Genomic DNA, 18,845 nt, shown 5'->3' on the forward strand with positions numbered 1-18,845 from the left:
ACACCAGTGTGAGGGGGGAATCAAAACAATAAGACATCATCCCCTTAATCTTTCAGAAAACAGCAGCGGGAAGGGAACATAGCAGAACATGCTTCAGTGCCTTCTCCAGCTCCATCTGCATGCATGCGTGGCACATGCTGCATAACAGTCTGCGAGCAGTGATACCTTCACAGCTTGTTGAACAAGACCTCACATTGAGCAAATAGTCAGGCCAGGTGTGGAACTGGCTCACTGGTTAAAGTAGCCAAGAGAGAGAATCGTCATCTGACTTATTTCAGTGTCCACCTTCAAAACTGTCATTTTATAGCCATCAGACCTGGAAATTTTAAGGTTAATTGGATATTTTTCAGGTCTGAAAGTAATGGCCTTTAATCTAGTTGCAAGTTTGCATGATACACAAGCAATGATCTGATTGGGATATCCATTGCACTGCATGATAGCATGTCAAAAACTTGAACAGGTTAAACAAGCCATTTTGCACTGCTACTATGCAGTGACTATGCAAGAAGTAGATTCCACTATTACCATGATGTAGTCAGTCCAAAAAGATGTCTTACCTACTACGCAATTGAACGACCTTGTGTATGAATTTCAGAGCCTGTGCGATGCCGGGTATGTTAGCTGTAAATCATAATGATTGGCTGATTGAATCAAACAGAATGTTCCTCCGGCTGTTTATAACAGGCAGAGTACTGATTGTACTCAAGCAGCCCACTCTTACAAAGCGCAAAATATCTACTGTTAGATGTGATTTGCAATTGGGCAACACTTGCTGAACAATCCTCAATGTGCTGATAGTCGCACGAACAATAAATTAAGATCGTAAGCTTTATTTCTATAAGTGACTTAGATTCACATCCAGGGACCTACACACTGCAACCATAAAGAATATGCTCAAGCCTCGAGTTTTTTTGAATGCCCTAGAAGCACAGACTTCCACGCTGTTGTCTCCATAGCAATACCTTGGCCAGTCAGTAGCCCTTTTCTCCTGCGGTATAAACCGTTGTGACCGTTTTAAATGTGGCACTCTTGCTTTTGTCCTGATGAGTGCAAAATGAGAAATGTCAGCAACGTGACTCTCTTTTCAACAGCATTCAAGTTCTGTGCTATCAAGAGACTGCTTTCCGTAGATTATTGCGAAAGTTCGGTGAAGTTTGTTTGCTGTCCCCAACTTCAGGGACTCTCGGGAAGCTGTGGATTCCCATGGCGAAAGGGCTATCGAAACAATATTTCCTCAGCATGCAATAGATCCAACCTAGTCTCTGTCTAACCCAACAATCCTGCACCCTGGGAAGTGATCTATACCTGCCAGCGTAGATAATCACATTAACAGGTTTGCAACATTGCAACACCAACCAAGAACCAGTTGATGCAACCACTACACTTGTATACTACCTTCAATGCAGCAAAACATTCTGAGGCACTTCACACAAGAACGTTAACAAAATTTAGCACCACACCACAGAAAGGGATAAAGACAGAAAACTAAATGCTTGATTAATGGGATAGGCTTTAAGAGCATCTTAAAGGAGGAGAAAGAAGTATTTACCTGGAGACTTGGTTTATGGGAGGAATTCCAGAGCTTATGGCCTAAGGAGCTGAAATCTTGGTCACTAGGTATGGCTTGATTAAACTGTGGGATGTGCAAAATTTCAGAATTGAACCAAAGCAGAAACTGCTGGGTAGCAGGACAGGAAGAGATTCTTATTTGAATGATTCGACTGAACCTGCCACGATTACACTTCCAGACCAGAATCACTTGCTGCACGAAAAATACTTTTCTCATCACGTGTGCTACTTTCACAAATCACTTTGAATCAGTGCCCTCTCATTCTTGATCCTTTTAAGAGTGGGAACATTTTTTCCCTGTCTACTCTGTCCAGACCCCTCCGTGATTTTCAACATCTCTATCCAATCTGCTTTTAGCCACCTTTCCTCCTAGGAGAATGGTCCAAACCTCTCCAATCCATCCCCATAGCTGAAGTTGCACAGCCCTGGAATCATTCTTGTGAACCTCTTCTGCACTCTCTTTAACGTGTTCACATTCTTCATGTAGTTGGCATCCAGAACTGTACACGATATTCCTGCCGAGGCCTAACTAATGTTTTATATGAGTTCAGCATAACCTCCTTGCTCATGTATCTATGCCCCTGTTAATAAAGCCCAGAGTATGATATGCTTTATTAAGTGCAATCTCCACCTGGCCTGCTAACTTCAATGATCTATGCACACAAACACCCAGGTCCCGCTGCTCCTGCACCCCCTTAGGAATTTTACTCTAATCTATATTGTCTATGTTCTTCCTAGCAAAATGCATCTCCTCAAACTTCTCCACGTTGAACTTCATCTGTCATCTATCTACCCTCATTCCACTAAATTTTGAATTTGTCCCCTGTGCACCAAGATCTAGATCATTAATATACGTCAAGAAAACCGACTGACCCGTTACTGACCCCCTGGGGAACACCATTACTGACATTCCTCCAGCCCAAAAAATATCCATTGACCATTACTCGCTGCTTATTATTCAGCCCATTTTGTGTGCACATTGCTACTGTCTCTTTTATTCCATGAGCTTTAACTTTTCACACACCTGTGTTGTGGGGCACTGTATTGAATGCCTTCTGAAAGTCCCTGTATATCCACCACATCAACAGCATTACCCTCATCAACCCTCTCTGTTGCCTCCTCAAAAAACTCCAACAAGTTAGTTAAACATAAGTTCCCCATTACAAATCCATGCTGGCGCTTCCTAATCAACCCACATTTTTTCATGTGACTACTAATTCTATCCCAAGTAATTGTTCCTAGGCACTTGCCGACTGATGTTAAACTTACTGGCCCATAATTTAAGGGTCTATCCTTACATTTTTTTTGAGCAACAAGAGAGAGAGACTGGGAATGGGATGGTAGTTTGAAAGCAGACTGTGGGGTATGTTGTGTGGAGGGGTTGAGAGAACACACACACACAAAAAACAGAAGTAAAGGAAGTAAGGGTGAAACTGTGACAAAAGATCCATTGAGTCATCATCCTGAATTACAGACCACAGGATTCAGGCCATTTTGTACCACCTTTATATCAATTCCAGGCCAAATCAACGATCCAATCTCAGGATGGTTGTAGCTGCCTTTACAGACAGTCTCGATCTCCTCCTCAATGATTGCCTTTTGAGAGAGGTGGCTGCAGAGATTCAGAAAGTGCTCAACACATCCTGGAGCCTCTACGGCAACATATGTGAGAGGATTAATGCCTGATCAGCTGTACCAGTTCAATCTTCCACGAACTACAGCAGCAAATGTTTTACAACAAAGACAAGGCAACAGAAGTCCAAATGTACAGAGCAGCTGTCATCACTGCATTGCTGCAGAGAGACCTGGACTGCATATTAGAGAAATTCCATTAGCAATACCTCTGCCACATTATCTGGATTCGATAGGAGGACAATCAACTTAGCACTTGTGCCCTTCTTGAAGCCAAATCCACAGCATTCAGACAAAACTCTATCAAAGTTGATGTGGCAGGAGTGGACACTGTGTTTGGATGCGTGAAAACCAGGTCCTGTCCCCTCAATCTCAAAATGGACAACATTTCAAGGGAGGACAACTAAAACACTTCAGAGACACAGAAGCTCTCCTTGAAGTGAGATGACATTGACATTGGTAGCCAATTCCTCATAGTCAACAATTATTCAGAACTGTCCATCATTGCACTTCAAACCCAAATGCCTTCATGGTGAGGCACAGCAGCAGCGGAGAAGGAAAGATCCCACTTATCTCATTGGTCATCAAGGCCCACGTCAAGAATTATTTTTCTGTTAGACGGTAGTGAGCCTTTGGAACTTTCTTCCGATGAAGGAGGTGGGAGCAGAGTCTTTTAGCATTTTTAAGGCAGAGGTGGACAGACCCTGGGTAAGCTTGGTGGTGATGGGTTATTGGACATAGGATAAATACAGACTTGAGGTTATTATCAGATCAGCCATGATCTTATGAAATGACAGGACAGGCTCAAGGGACCAAAAAGGCCTACTCCTGCTCCTTGTTAGTATGCATGGGCTCAGAACATACAGGTAGGAGAATCGACCTGCTCAGTCACATGAAGAGCAATAGCAGAAATTCATGGCCCTGAATAGACATCATCTTTGAATTGAGGGACAGCCAACAAATGCATGGATAGTGTATACTAAAGACCTAGTTCACCATATCATTACATTAGTTGGCCCTGTTCCTTGTTCTTGGGCTGGATGCACAAAATTTGTGCCTGGCAGCAATTACTGTTGTTTTGCTTTGTGTTTTGCCAACTCTGGAATTAATTCACACCTATGATAAATAATGCATTGCTTCATCCAGAGGGCTTGGGAGCACAGCCAGGATTACAAGTTTCAAAGTTACAGAGTTGTGTTACGTCAATCTGTTCACCATTCAATGTGGAACTGAGTGTGTGCATGATGACAGTACCACACTCTGAGTCACATTCAAGGATGATGGTGGAATGTCAACATTGGTGATGGACGTGCTTGTAATCAGACAGGTCAAGTCTATGCGCTCTGCAGCCTCATGGTTGAGAGAGCTACATGGACATAGCTTCATTGTGGATATAGAAGGCAAGCTCAGAGCTTGGCATTTTTCTGGTCTCAAAAACGTATCTTTCTGTAATGCATCAATGTGACTAGGACCAGTGCTTATCTAAACTTTTCACTAAATATACCATCCTATATACTCCTCTCTATATCCTTATTGTGTTATAACCAAAATTCATCACACTGTCTCTTACTTTCTCTTTCCTGGGACTCCAAAACTTATCTTTTATTCTCTTCCTCCTATTATCCTCAGGGCTTGTAATGCCACATTATCTAATTACTACTTTCTAATTAATTTGGTTTCTCCTTGGATTCTTCTTTCCAATCTCAACAGTTTCTCACCCCGGAGGCCTTCCATTTCTCATTTTGAAAATTAAGTTACAGAGCAAATCTGTCACCGTGTGATCAGTTTTCTCTCTCAAACAAACATACCACTCTCACTAGGGTACAGCTGGCCTCCGATAGCTTAGGCAAGGAATCGTGCTCCCGGTGTGACCCCGGACAGTGGCATGGTGGGTGGGAAGGAGTAAATACAAAAACCTAACTTCACCAACCAGCAGCTCATGGACTATTTCCAAAAGCGGTCGAGGGACAGTCATCAGAAACAGGAACAGTAACTGATTGATGTGACAGGGAACTTGGATTCAGGAATTCGCCTTAAAGCCCTTTGCCTGAATAGGACTTCGCTAGGTGTGAATTAGCAGGAAGCTAAACTAAAGAGCATCTCAGCTCCATACATGCAAGGGCCTGTTTCAAGTTGGTAAAAGGTGCCTGAGCACTGGCAGAGATCTCATCATGAATGAGGCACATTCCGATTGAAGTGGGAATTCGGTGCAGAGGAGGAAAGAGGTGTTCTTTTGTTCTCTAACAAAGAAAGGAAGTTTCGGGAAGGAGCAGCAGTTGTCATTGAACAGAGGGTCTGAGTTGATCCATTAAAAATAAAAAAAGACTGAAGTCCAAATTGAAGTGCAAATTGTGGGACAGCAATCAGCCAGGGGCAGAGAAGACTCCAAATAAAATGGTGCGCAAGATGTTTCCATATAAACATCCAACTGCAGAAGACACAACGCACCTAATTCTGTTTTCATCACTCTAATCAGTATAATAAACCGAGCATTGGTTCTATCTAGCCCCCCTCAACTTTTCAGGTTTGTTCCCACTGGATCTGAACCCCTATGCTAACAACATCGGGCCTACTCCTGTCAGAAGGTTCCAGAACGAAACTCGTTAAACCCTTGGTAATGGATGACTTTTCAACGGTGTTTCTCAAAAATAAATTATACGTCACCTTAATGTCTTTTTATCTACCGTGAAGAGATTTACAAAAAATATTTATCTTAGCTTATGCTTTATGCAATCGTACAAAAAGAATCCCAGACACAGCACATTGCTCAAGGTTAACTGTACGTACACAGTGCACCCTCTAGTATCCAGCTGGCTGAGACGCTCAATCTTTATGCAAATCACACTTTCTAATTTAGCCAGGCTAGGCTCTGGGTGCAGCGTACGTTCGTGCATCCACCCACAGCACTGTCACAAGGAGCTTCTGTAACCAAATGTAAAGGTTCACAGATTGCTGTGGTGTCTCTTCTGCTTTGTAGGTATGAGCAGACTGGGAATGGAGGGATACAGAAGAATGGTCTAGTTGGACCAATGAGGGGCTCAGGCTTGGAGGGCCGAAGGGCCTGTTTCCTGTGCTGTATTGTTCTTTGTATTTGTATATACCTAATATGTGGGCTTTGTACATGCCCGACATATAGATACACAGAACTAGATGTGTGGATAATTCCTGAAACGGACCCAATATTGGGCCTTGGATGTCATTCCCATCGCGCCAGTGAAGCGTGACGAATGATTGGATCATTTTGGAAAAAGCCCCCATCATCAGGTGGGAGGGGACCACTAGATTGAGAAGAAAGCAATTACAAAGAGGTGAAACGCAGTGGCTAAGGTGGAGTGGGAGGGAACATTCTATCCTTTAGTAGTTATTATTATCCTTTATTAGGCAAAATACTGCAGATGCTGGAATCTGTAACAAACACAGAAAGTGCCGGAGAAACCCAGCAGGTCTGACAGCATCAGTGGGGAGAGAATACAGCCAACGTTTCAGATGAAGGGTCATGTGGGTGGCACAGTGGTTAGCACTGCTGCCTCACAGCACCAGGGAGCTCGGTTCAATTCTGGCCTCGGGTGGCTGTGCAGACTCCGCACATTCTCCCCGTGTCTGCAGAGGTTTCCTGCCACAATCCAAAAGACACGCTGGTTAGGTACACTGGCCATGCTAAATTCTCCCTCAGTGTTACCCAAACAGGCGCTGGAGCGGGCAACTAGGGGAGTTTCACAGTAACTTCACTGCAGCGCTAATGCAAGCCTACTTGTGACACTAATAAATGAACTTCAAACTCATCCAGACTCGAAATGTTGGCTCGATGTTCTCTCCACAGATGCTATCAGACCTGAGGTTCTCCTGCATTTTCTGTATTTGTTGTATATTTTCATGTCTTGTTTTGTAGGCTCCCTTTAGGGGCCCCCCCATTAGGTCACGTATGGAGCTTGATTTTCCAATGTGCAGCTTCTTCTGGCACCTGCTGGCTCAAGACAGCCTAACTTTACAGTGCAGCTTTCAAATAGGTTTAGACCCTGATTGGAATTTTCAAAAGATGCCCGTTCGAGCATGGGGACTGCACACTGATTTTTTTTTGGCCATTACCAATGGCGTTCATCGTGAGCTTCCTGCCCACCACACTGGAGGTTTAGGAGACCATCTGGCACCCTGAAGAATGGTGCAGCTTGATTTTTTAGGCCACTGTGCCTTCTATATAATTTTCCAGTTCTTCTGCTAACAAACCAATGCAGACTGGCACGGATATGGTCACAGGGGACTGGAACCTTGCATTGAGAGAAATGCAGTCTTGCTAAATAAAGCTGAACCTTAATGCTCTTAATTAAAGAAATATTAATATAACACCACGCAAAGCATATCACAGGCAATAAATTACATTGAAGTACAGCAAGCAAACGTGACAACAGCAAGAAGCTTCAGCCAGCAATGAGACGAATGATGAGAGAAAAAGCAATATTTATTCCATTCAGATTATTCCTTGCCGTGTTTGTTACTTCCCAATCATTTCTCAGCAAGGCAATAACAATACAGACTCAACAGTATTCTCCACAGCTCGAAGGAAGCTCCGAGTGCACAGGGGAAGAGGGCAAGGTAGTTTTAATTTGAAGGTTTTTTTTGTTTTGTTCTGAACACAGTCTTGCAAGCTAAACAGTATCAAACACACCTGGTCTGTGAAAGCGACCCAGAGGATTAAGAGAAATCATTTGCTGAGGTGGATTTAGAAGAATGTTCCCAAGGTGACTACACTGCACAGCTGGCTGAACAGACGATGTGGCTGATTCTTCCTCTCCCTCCTTAAGAGCTTTCTTTTTTATCTAATTTTCTCTCAGAAATTTGCACCTCACCCTCCAGTTGTACGCTGCTGTCCTTTTGGGACAACAAGCAGATACTTGGCCTGCTCTCAAATCAGCACCACTGTGGTTGTTTGTCAGGAGGTTCTGGTGTGGCCAGGTATGATCCTCCTTGTCTGGTTTCTGTTCCCTGTCAGTTCCTCCCCACTTCACACCACGTACACTGATAATAAAGATGAGCAGAGCTGGACCTACCCACTCACTTCAGAGTGAAGCAATGATAAGATCCTACATGTGAGAGGTGCGTTTAACACTGGACTTACCGATGTTTGGGAGCCTGGTATCTGCAGATTTCGGTATAAGGTCCAGACCAATGGCCAAGGCACAGTTCACAGCATCACACAGCCACAGTCCCTGCAAAATACAAATTACCCAAGTTAGTCCGGCATACTCAGTTTTTCTCCTCACGAGGCAACAATTATTTGGTTCAACAACTGAGGCGCTATATTTGGCTTCACACCTCCCGGTTGTACGAAATCGAGAAATTAATAGAAACACCAGACAGGGATCCCCCTCCTGCTCATAATTGCTGCTGGAAGGTGCAAACGTGCCTGGGCTCAATCTCACCAGTGCTGACCAGTTCTGGAGTAGTCAGGTTAACAACTGAAATCACATGAGGAAGGGGCCTTTTGAGGAAGGTATTGCAGGGCTGGCAGCAGGTATAGAACCTCAACGTCGCCCAAGCTCACACTTTTCAGGGAAGTAAAAGACAACATTTGGGAGAGAAAAGAGGGACCCATTTTTCTGGTCAATGGGGATCAATGTTCAATTTGTGCATCACGATGTGAGTACGACACCACCAAAACCAGTTGCAGCAATGACTGTGTCACAAATCCTTTCCTAGGCTACTTCAACTGGTTTAGCTACAGTTATCACTAATGGACTTCAGACTCTTATCTCCCAGTTCACTCTCTGAACCCAAGTGATGAAGTACTCATTGCTACATATAAAACCAATAATGTCATATTACACGTACAATTATCGATGTGCACTGGTAATTGTTATAACTCAAGAATCTTATCAACACCTGGTTAGGGGAAAATATGTTCGGGCTGAAGCTGTTCAACAATGTGAGAATAAACATGGACAGACACACATAAGGGATGTAACTTGGAACTTTGCCTGCATAGCTCAGTTCTCTGAGCAAAGAAACACTTCTACCAACTGAACCGTAGCGACACAATCTCCGACTATTTGCACCACAAAGCAGGAAACTGGAATATACTAGAGCAAGGGTCTGACCGAGCCATTTCACTCAGTCAATTGGGAAGTGCTATGCAGGACCCTTCCAAAGGCCGGCTGTCCAGAAAAATTCATCAACGTCCTCCAATTCCTCCACGACAAATATCAGCAACAGTCCTCATTGATGGAAATAAGACAGAAACCTTCCAGTGAGGGGTCAAAACTGGAGTCATTGCTCTCACCCTTTCCCCCACCATCCTTCACCTGGTCAACAACAAGCTTCCCAGTGGAGTGGACATTGTCTACACAATGGACAGAAAACCTTTCAACCTCAACTGGTTGAAATCCAAGAACACGATACAGACATCACTCATGGAATTTCAGTGTGTGGATGACATTGCCATCTCTGCTATCTCATACAGTCATAGGGGTTTACAGCAAGGAAACAGGCGCTTTGACCCTACTTGTTCATGCTGCCCTTTTGTTATTTAAACTATTAAGCTTGTCCCAATTGCTCGCATTTGGCTCATATCCCTATATCACAAGAGAATTTCCAAAGCATGCTTGACACCTTCGCAGAAGCATACTGAAGAATCAATCTCAGCCTCAACCTCAAGAAAACAAGTCCATTACCAACTGACCCCATGGCAAGATTTGGTCTCTCCTTCCATCAGGATCAATGGAGTAACCCTCCCCAACATGGAACATGTCCCCTATCTGAGGAACCACCTCTCTAAGGTTGACATCGATGGAGCGATCCAACATTGCACCCAACCCACGAGCGCCGCCTTTGGACGCCTCAGGATGAGTGTCTTTAATGACTGTGACGTTTGTGCTGATATCAAGATCGTGTGCAAGGCAGTCATCCTCCCAATTCTTCTATGTGGCTCTGAAACCTTTACGATGCATAGACACCACCTCAACACTGTCTGACACAGATTCTCATTCAGCTGAGAGGACAGGCATATTAGCATACATGTCCTTGAAGGAGCCAAGACCGCCAATGAGGCCATGGTCATCACAATTGAACTACGCTGGGCCATCCATGTGCTGAGGATGTCAGGGTCCCGATTGCGAAAGCCAATTCACTTGGCCCAGCTCAAGGAATGTTCCCGAACAAGAGGAGGGCAAAGGAAGCGCTCCAAGAACACTCTGAATGCTCACCTCAAGAGGTACAATTTATATGTCAATATCTGAGAGAGCTTACTTAGAAAAGACCTTCTTGGAGCACCCCCCCCAATGGAAGGGACACAATTCTTTGAGGTCACCTGCAATCTCAAGTCAAGCACTGAACTCGCCTCACGGAAACACCTGCCAAGTGTGCGTTCGAAGATGTGGCTCTAGGATTGGGCTCATCAGCCACAAGAGGAACCACAGAACCCGTAACCAGTGACACGGAGTTTCTTAGGTGGACAATCATACTTGTTAGTGAATGATCGCTTAAAACAATGACTCAAAGGACGTAAAAGATTAAGTTAAAGCTCCAGAAGCAAATTGCACAGAGATCTCTTTGGACAAAGTAATATAAGTAAAACATTGGAATTGATGAGGGACATATGCAGGTGTTGCCCCGCTGGAGTGGAATATCCCTTCCATTAATGACTCATGCTCAGTCTGTGCATCAGTCCAATTTTTGGCTGCAGCCCAGTGAAATAAATGAGCTGCTTTAAAACAGTGCCTTTCACCACCACCTCAGGACATCCCAAAACATGATCAGGGCTAACCGGGTATCCAATTTCTACACAACTAGCTTCCGCAAATGACATTATAATTAGATAACCTGTTTTTCATAGGAAGAGGCGGCCATTGGGCCCATCGAGTCTGCACCAACTCTCCAGAAAGCATCTTACCCAGGCTCTCTCCTTATCCCTGTAACCCCACGCATTTACCATGGCTAACCCACCTAACTGACACATTTTTGGACAATAAGGGGTAACTTAGCTCTGCCAATCCATCTAATCTGCACATCTTTGGACTGTGGAAGGAAACCGGAGCACCCGGAGGAAACCCACACAAACACAGGGAGAACATGCAAACTCCACACAGGGAGTCACCCAAGGCTGGAAGTGAACCCAGGTTCCTGGCACTGTGATGCAGCAGTGCTAACCACTGTGCCACCCTGCTGCATTTATTCCAGGGAGCTGGGAAAACACCATTCCACTTTGAGCAATGCCAATGGATCCTTCATGTCCTTGAGAGGCAGATGGTGGCTTTGCTTTAAGATAGCATCAGAAAGGCAGCACTGGTGATGAGGCAGCAACCTCATTAGTAGTGCATGGAAGGCAAGGCAAGACAAGACATAGGATCACTGATCTAGAATGTTAACTCGGTTTCTCTGTCCACAGATGTGGTCAGACTGGCTGAGTATTTCAAGCATCTTCTGTTTTTATTTCCGTTTTGCAGCATTGAGTGTGCTTTGGTCTTGTATAACAAAAGATTATTTTGGCCCACTGCAGCTCATTCCTCTAATACTTTAATTCTCCCATTATATCATCCAGCTGCATCATAAACAGCTGTTTCTGCCTCCACCGTCCCATTTGCCAGAATATTTGTGAAATTTCTCACTTTCTGACTGAGACGTTCTTCCGCGCATCTGTGCTAAATTTATTTCTCAGCTTTAAAGTTGCACATCAGCCCGTGACACCAATCTTCGGTGTTGCACTCACACTGTCACTGGTTCACATTCTGAGCCACTGAAAAAGAAAAACCTTCATTATAGGAACATAAAATTCAAATGGATCATTCAGAGAGAACGTACCTCCAGGAGTTTAAGCATAAATGACACTCAAGAAATCCATGGACTAGAGTGGAACTATGTTAAATTAATAATGCCAGGGCTTTCAAACTCCAAGTGCCATCAGCTACACGACGAACAGGACCAACCTGTCACAACCGGTATTGTTACCATTAGTGATGCAACAATCACTGACAACTTCAGAACACCAAAGTCCATCCTTGCTAACTGTACTGTAGAGCCCTCAGCAGTGAAACGAGTTAGGAATGGCAAAACGAACAAGTTGAACACATGAAAGCAGAGTTACGCATCTACTGACTCCACGGACCATAATCCAGTTGCAGGCATTCAAGTTTAACTCACTGCTTTTTGGTGTTATTTTGAACACACCAACCGAGTTACAGGCACTGAAATTCTGACCCATTTGTTATTCTAAATGTAATTAAATCATTGTCCGAATCACAGTGGAACAGTGGTTAGTACTGCTGCGTCACAGTGCCAGGGACCCATGTCCAATTCCAGCCTCGGGTGATTGCCTGTGGGGAGTTTGCACATTCTCCCCATGTCTGCATGGGTTTCCTCCCACAGTCCAAAGACGTGCAGGTTGGATTGATAGGCCATGCTAAATTGACCCTTAGTGTCGGGGGATTAGCAGGATAACTGTGCGGAGTTATGGGGATAGAGCCTGGGTAGGATTGTCAGTACAGACATGTTGGGCCAATTGGCCTCCCTCTGCACTGTAGGAATTCTATGAAAAATTCTGCTCTATAGTTGCCATGACGAAACTACACACCACCAGAAGCAGTGACAGAATTAGTTACCAAAATGTCGGAAGCAGCTCGTTCCAAAGTTATAGTCAATTATCAGCTTAATTTGAATTTGACCACGTTCTTCATCGAAACTGCCACAGGACTGAGGCCAATTGCTTCCTGTAGCTGAACTGGGATTTTTTTTTTTTACACACTTCTGTCAAGTTTAATAAAACACAAAGGTGCGATATCATTCAAAGCAAACTGTCCCATATGATGTCACTGCACAACAATGACACATTTCTTTCTTGGGTTTCTGAATATAATTTTGGAGTGTCCTGTTTCCTGCGCTGTATCCTCCCCTAAAGTGGCACCAACTGCTCTTAAGTAATTTTAATTCATGTACTGATATAAAGCAGACTTGGTTTTCACATTAACTGCAATGCAATAAACATGGGGTCTGTACTAATATTGGCCAGATACAATCGAATCTAAGGAAGGATCATCCTGACTCGTTACGTTGGCTTTATTTTCCATCTGCAGTTGCTGTCAAACCTATTGAGATTTTCCAGCATTTCCTGTTTTTGTGACAACTGAACACTAATTTCATACTGCGGCAAATTTAATGTGGTGACACTGGGTTTTCAGAGTGAATTCATATTAAGGTTATTTGTCACAAATAGGCTTACATTAACACTGCAATGAAGTTACTGTGAAAATCCCCTAGTTGACACACTCCGGCGCCTGTTCGGGTACACGGAGGGAGAACTCAGCATGGCCAACGCACCAAACCAGCACGTTTTTCAGAACGTGGGAGGAAACTGGAGCACCCGGAGGAAACCCACGTAGGTACAGGGGAAACGTGCAAATTCCACACAGTGACCCAAGCCGGGAATTGAACGTGGGTCCCTGGCACCCGGAGGTGGCAGTGCTAACCGCTGAGCCATCCTACATATTTACGTGGGCAGGAAACGTCAACACTGAAGACGGGACTTTACAGCCTTGCTCGTTCCAAAACCATACAATCTCGCCCGAGGTCAAAGGATCTTTCCATGGTCCGCCCCTCGCCTGCGGGATGGTAAAATTCCAGCCAGAGTTGAAGAATGGATGTAGATATACATGAGATAACCAAAACAGACCAAATACAGACTGATCAACTTGTGTACACAAACGCAAGACAATCATTTCTCACTGACTTTGCGTGAGCGTGAATAGGTTAAAAATATCAATTTAGTTGAAGCAGCTTGCCAAGAATGTTGGGGTGGGTGAGTGTGTTTAAGTGAGGACATTGCCTGTGGGTGTTCTGAATGAAACTGGGGTTTGCGATGTGTGGAGGCGAATAAATTGAAGAGGAAAGCATTACAGAAGTTAATCCTCAAGGTGATGGAGGCAGGGGTTAGAGTTGCAGCAGCAGCCAGAACCAGGTGGGAGTACAGGCCTTAATCTATTTTATAACCTTCCGCAACTTCATAGCTCTACTTGGTTGAAAGAATTTGAACACCGTCTCACTTAACCTTGGCCTATGTTGACCATTATACACAGGGATTGGTTTCCTCTTTCTCCCAAAATGCCAGATAGAAAATGCAAGCACCCAACTTCAATGCTCATTCTTTTCATTTGCAAATGAGAAGCAGAGACCTCCTGTTCCTTCCTTGGTGTTGGTGTAAAAACAGCAGACGGATTTTCCTGAGCTTTTCCTTTTGAATTCAGAAAATTCCCACACCACGTTTACAAGAAAATCAGGCAAGGACTTGCCTGTCATGACCTTAGGACATCCCAATGCACTTTCCAGAAAGTGAAATGCTTTTGAAGTGTAGTCACTTCTGTAACGTCGGCAACGTAGCAACCAATATTAGCACAGCAAACAGCAATGTGATACATGGCATGACCACTGCCTTTGTGATAGTGACTGAGGAATACATCTTGGCAGGAATACCAGGAGAACTGGGACTATTTGTTGCATGTCTCAGGTTGCCCTTTGACATTCTGCTTATCTTTGCTCTACTATTTACATATTCTGATCTCTTATTGAGCTATCAGCACCCTTCTACCGACACTGCAAACCACTGGCTCAAAGCGGAGAGGATCTCCAAGAAGACTGCGCATATCGATACAGACATTAGACTCACCAGATGAAGGAGCAATGCTTCAGAAACTTGTGATTCCAAATAAACCTGTTGGACAGTAACGTGCCATTGTGAGACTTCTTAGCCACGATCGCCACAATTTACATTTCCTTTATCTTTTTGTCCTTTACATCTTTGTCATGCCCCATCTCCCTCACCCTAACAGTATAAATATGACCCTATTTTCGATTGTCTTCAGCTAATGAAGGGACATCCAGACTCAAAACATGAGCTCTATTCTCTCTCCACAGTTGCTGTCAGACCTGCTGAGATTTTCCAGCACTTTCTGCTTTCACACCAGGAGAACTTCCTTGCTCCTTGAAACATTGTCATAGGATATTCTACGTATGGTAAGAAGGCTCATAACACCAGGTTTAAGTCCAACAGGTTTATGTGGTAGTAAAATGTATGCCCAAAGAAAATAGGTGGGACTTCGGCTTAACATCGCTGCCAAAAAGACTACATTTCCAACAGTGAAGCACTGGGTGCTCAAGTCTCCAGCTGGAGTGAACCTTGAACTCAAACCCTTCTGACTCAGAGGCAAGGATGACGCACTGAATCAAAACCGAGATCGTAACTGTGTCACCAATGCACAGGAAACAGAGTAAATCTGCTCTGATATTGAAAGAAAGGCTTGAATTTGAGTAGTGTTTTAGCACAACATTCAAATGAATATTGTGATGATGCAAGCAAACATATTGTTCTGATACCCCTTCCAGAAACTTGTCACATCATGAAGACATTGTGGGTTTTAATCCTATTCTGCATTGTGTTAGTTGTGGTTCTCAGAAATTCAATTGGTTTTACGAATATATCAAACGACATTGAGGTGACAATGACAATGGAAAAAATCTGCATGCAAAACCCAAACCATCATTCAGAGCATGCCAAACTTTTAATAATTATGTATACTTACACTACAATAGCTTAGAGCAAGCAGCAAATTGCTGGTTAACCTTAAACCATAGATCAGTGCAAGTGTTGAGGTTTTTGTCTGTTCAGGTTAATGCAAGCGGTCATTTTCTCATTGTGTTCATTTCTACACCACTTTACAGTTATCCCTTCTCCACACTCCAAATTCTTGTCCAGTCACTGCACCATTCAGGTTGGTTCTTGATCTTTGAAATCTCTCTGACAAAGCCACTTTAATTCAGTTAATTCTTTCCCTTCCTTCAAGACACCCCGTGGGAATCCTAACTGTTCAACTGTCCCTTCAGTTTCCTGATCCATACAGTCTTTTCTAGTCTTCATTTGGAATTTTTCATCTCCTCCCCTTTCCATATTCTGAGCTATCCTCCTTTCCCTACTGAACCGAAAATACCACACAAAATGGAACTGGAACAGACAATGATCAGGGTATCATGTAGTGAATCAAGTTGGAGAGTCATTCCATTGGATTCTTGCTATCCATTGGTCAAGTAGTAGTTCTAATCCTTGTGGATTGTCAAGGACAGGACAATCTGTAGGAGATAACACACATTGCTTAGTCATACAAATATCAGAGATAGGGTAAAAGGCAGTTCAGTTGGGCAGAGAGGTTGGAAAACCGAGGCTATGTGTGATACCACCAGGAAAGCATCCAACCTCATTAAATGGAACCAGCTAAGGTTACCAAAGTAAATTCTTTTTCACATTACAACAATAACTGCGCTACAAGAGTATTTTGTTGGCTGTCAAACGTGGTTTGGGACATTCTGAGGTCGTGAAAGACACTATATAAATGCAAATCCATTGTTCCTTTACGATATTACCCAGCTGTTCATATTGGCAGGTGCCTATAATTCATGGCAAATAAAAGATCCAGGATGATTTTATAGAAGTCTGCACTTCTCATTTTCAATCCTCCAGCAAACAGTTGACGCTGCCCTCAATTCTGTACCGGGTTCATTAAAAGCAATGGCAGTACACAGGGGTGATAGAAAGGGAAACCACCAGACCAGAACACTGGGAAGAGGAGTCATGCCACGACTGCACCGCAAATTAAAGCAGCTCTGTCACATCTATGATGGTTTTGGAGTTTCTTTTATACCTGACATGCCTGAAATTAATTTGAGCAAAATATTGCTGCTGAAAGCAGTGACCTTATATTGTTGCACAATGAAGCGAGAGCATTTGGATACAAGAGAATCAAGGAAATTAAAACTGTCAAATTATGCGGCTGCTATTCTCAAGGGATTTGCAGCTACTAAAGCATTTATCTCCAAAAGTATTTCTCAACAAGCCACATACTGTGGAAGTCCTGATACCATTCAATGCTGCAACCCACAACCAGTGAGAGAGCACTGGCCACAGCCACCAGTGCAGACCAGCAATCCACCCAGATTCTTCTGATTTTTTAGTCTCAGAGACACTTCCAAACTTGGTTGACCAAGATGAGGGAGATGAGGCTATTCTAAAAGTACCTCATGTCAGGGTACAGGGTCTTCTATCCCTTCTCACTCTTGGCTTTTCTGTATCTTCTTTTCACCCCAAACAGTCAACCTTCAGCAAGCTAGCGGATTGTGATCAGAGTCATACAGGTTTACAGCATGGAAACAGGCCCCTTGGCCCAACTTGTCCATGCTGCATTTTCTTTCAAAACTACTAAACTAGTCCCAATTGCCCACATTTGGCCCATATCCCTCTATTTGGGCGGCACGGTAGCACAGTGGTTAGCACTGCTGCTTCGCAGCTCCAGGGCCCTGGGTTCGATTCCCGGCTCAGGTCACTGTCTGTGTGGAGTTTGCACATTCTCCTCGTGTCTGTGTGGGTTTCCTCCCACTGTCCAAAGACGTGCAGGTTAGGTTGATTGGCCATGCGAAGAAATTGCCCCTTTGTGTCCAGAGATGTATAGGTTACAGGGATTAGTGGGTATAATATGTAGGGAGATGGGGGTAAGGCCTGAGTGAGATTGTGTTCGGTGCATACTCGATGGGCCGAATGGCCTCTTTCTGCACTGTAACGTTCTAGGATTCTATATCCATCTTACCCATGTAACTGTCTAAATGATTTTTAGAAGACAAAATTGTACCCACCTCTACTATTACCTCTGGCAGCTCATTCCAGACACTCACCATCCTCAAGTGAAAAAACTGCCCTCTGGACCCTTTTGTATCTTGCCCCCTTCCACCTTAAACCTGTGCCCTCTAGTTTTAGGCTCCCCTACCTTTGGAAAAGATGGTGACTATCTGTCTTATCTGTGCCCCTCATTATTTTATAGACCTCCATAAGATCATCCCTACGCTTCCTACGCTCCAGGGAAAAAGGTCCCAAACTATCAAGCCTCTCCTTATAAATCAAACCATCAAGTCCCAGTAGCATCCTAGTAAATCTCTTCTGCATTCTTATTATAATATCCTTTCTATAATGGGGTGACCAAATCTGTACACAGTATTCCAAGCGTACCCTTACCAATGTCTTGTACAACTTAAACAAGATGTCCCAATTCATGAATTCAATGTTCCCAACATTTTGATTTTTGGGAAGTCATAACCAACAAACTGTACATCACAGAAGCAACTGTTGTGTTTTGTGGCAGACTCTCTGAATGAGCTGCTCAATGTGGTTTTGCATCCTAGATTTAGTCACCCAAAACAGCAAATTATTTTTCTAGTACGTGCCCAATTGTCTTTTTAAAGTTGCTAAGGTATCTGACACCCCTCCAACTAATCAGGGTCACACAGTCCAGATCATAAGAAACCAGTTTCAAGAAATTTCTCCTCAGTTCTTCAGCCAATTATTTTAAATCCATGATCAGATATTTTTATATTCATCACGAAATACGGATGTCGCTGGCTAGGCCAACATTTATTGTCCATCCCTCACTGTCCTTGAGAAAGTGGTGCTGAGCTTCATTCTTGAACTGCTATAGTCCACAGTGCTGTTTGGGAGGGAGTTCTTGGATTTTGATTCAAAAACTGTGAAGGAACAGAGTTTCATTTCCACATCAGGGTTGTGCATGGCTAGGAGGGGAACCTCCAGATAGCTCCACATCCAGTTTCTTCCCGAATGACACTGTCAAAAC

The 18,845-nt window shown here is 43.7% G+C and overlaps 1 protein-coding gene across 6 annotated transcripts in view; it reads right to left on the reverse strand.

Annotated features, from left to right (window-relative positions):
- Positions 1-18,845, reverse strand: part of pknox2 (pbx/knotted 1 homeobox 2) — a 422,849-nt gene that overhangs the window by 171,503 nt on the left and 232,501 nt on the right. For all 6 annotated transcript variants that reach the window (XM_080182211.1, XM_080182212.1, XM_080182214.1 and 3 more), the window contains one exon: positions 8,315-8,405. The gene's annotated coding sequence lies outside the window, so the exon portion shown is untranslated. The remainder of the gene's footprint in view (positions 1-8,314; positions 8,406-18,845) is intronic.

The sequence above is a fragment of the Carcharhinus amblyrhynchos genome, unplaced genomic scaffold, assembly GCF_965287045.1.
Source record: "Carcharhinus amblyrhynchos unplaced genomic scaffold, sCarAmb.v2.hapA scaffold_49, whole genome shotgun sequence".
Lineage (NCBI taxonomy): Eukaryota > Metazoa > Chordata > Chondrichthyes > Carcharhiniformes > Carcharhinidae > Carcharhinus > Carcharhinus amblyrhynchos.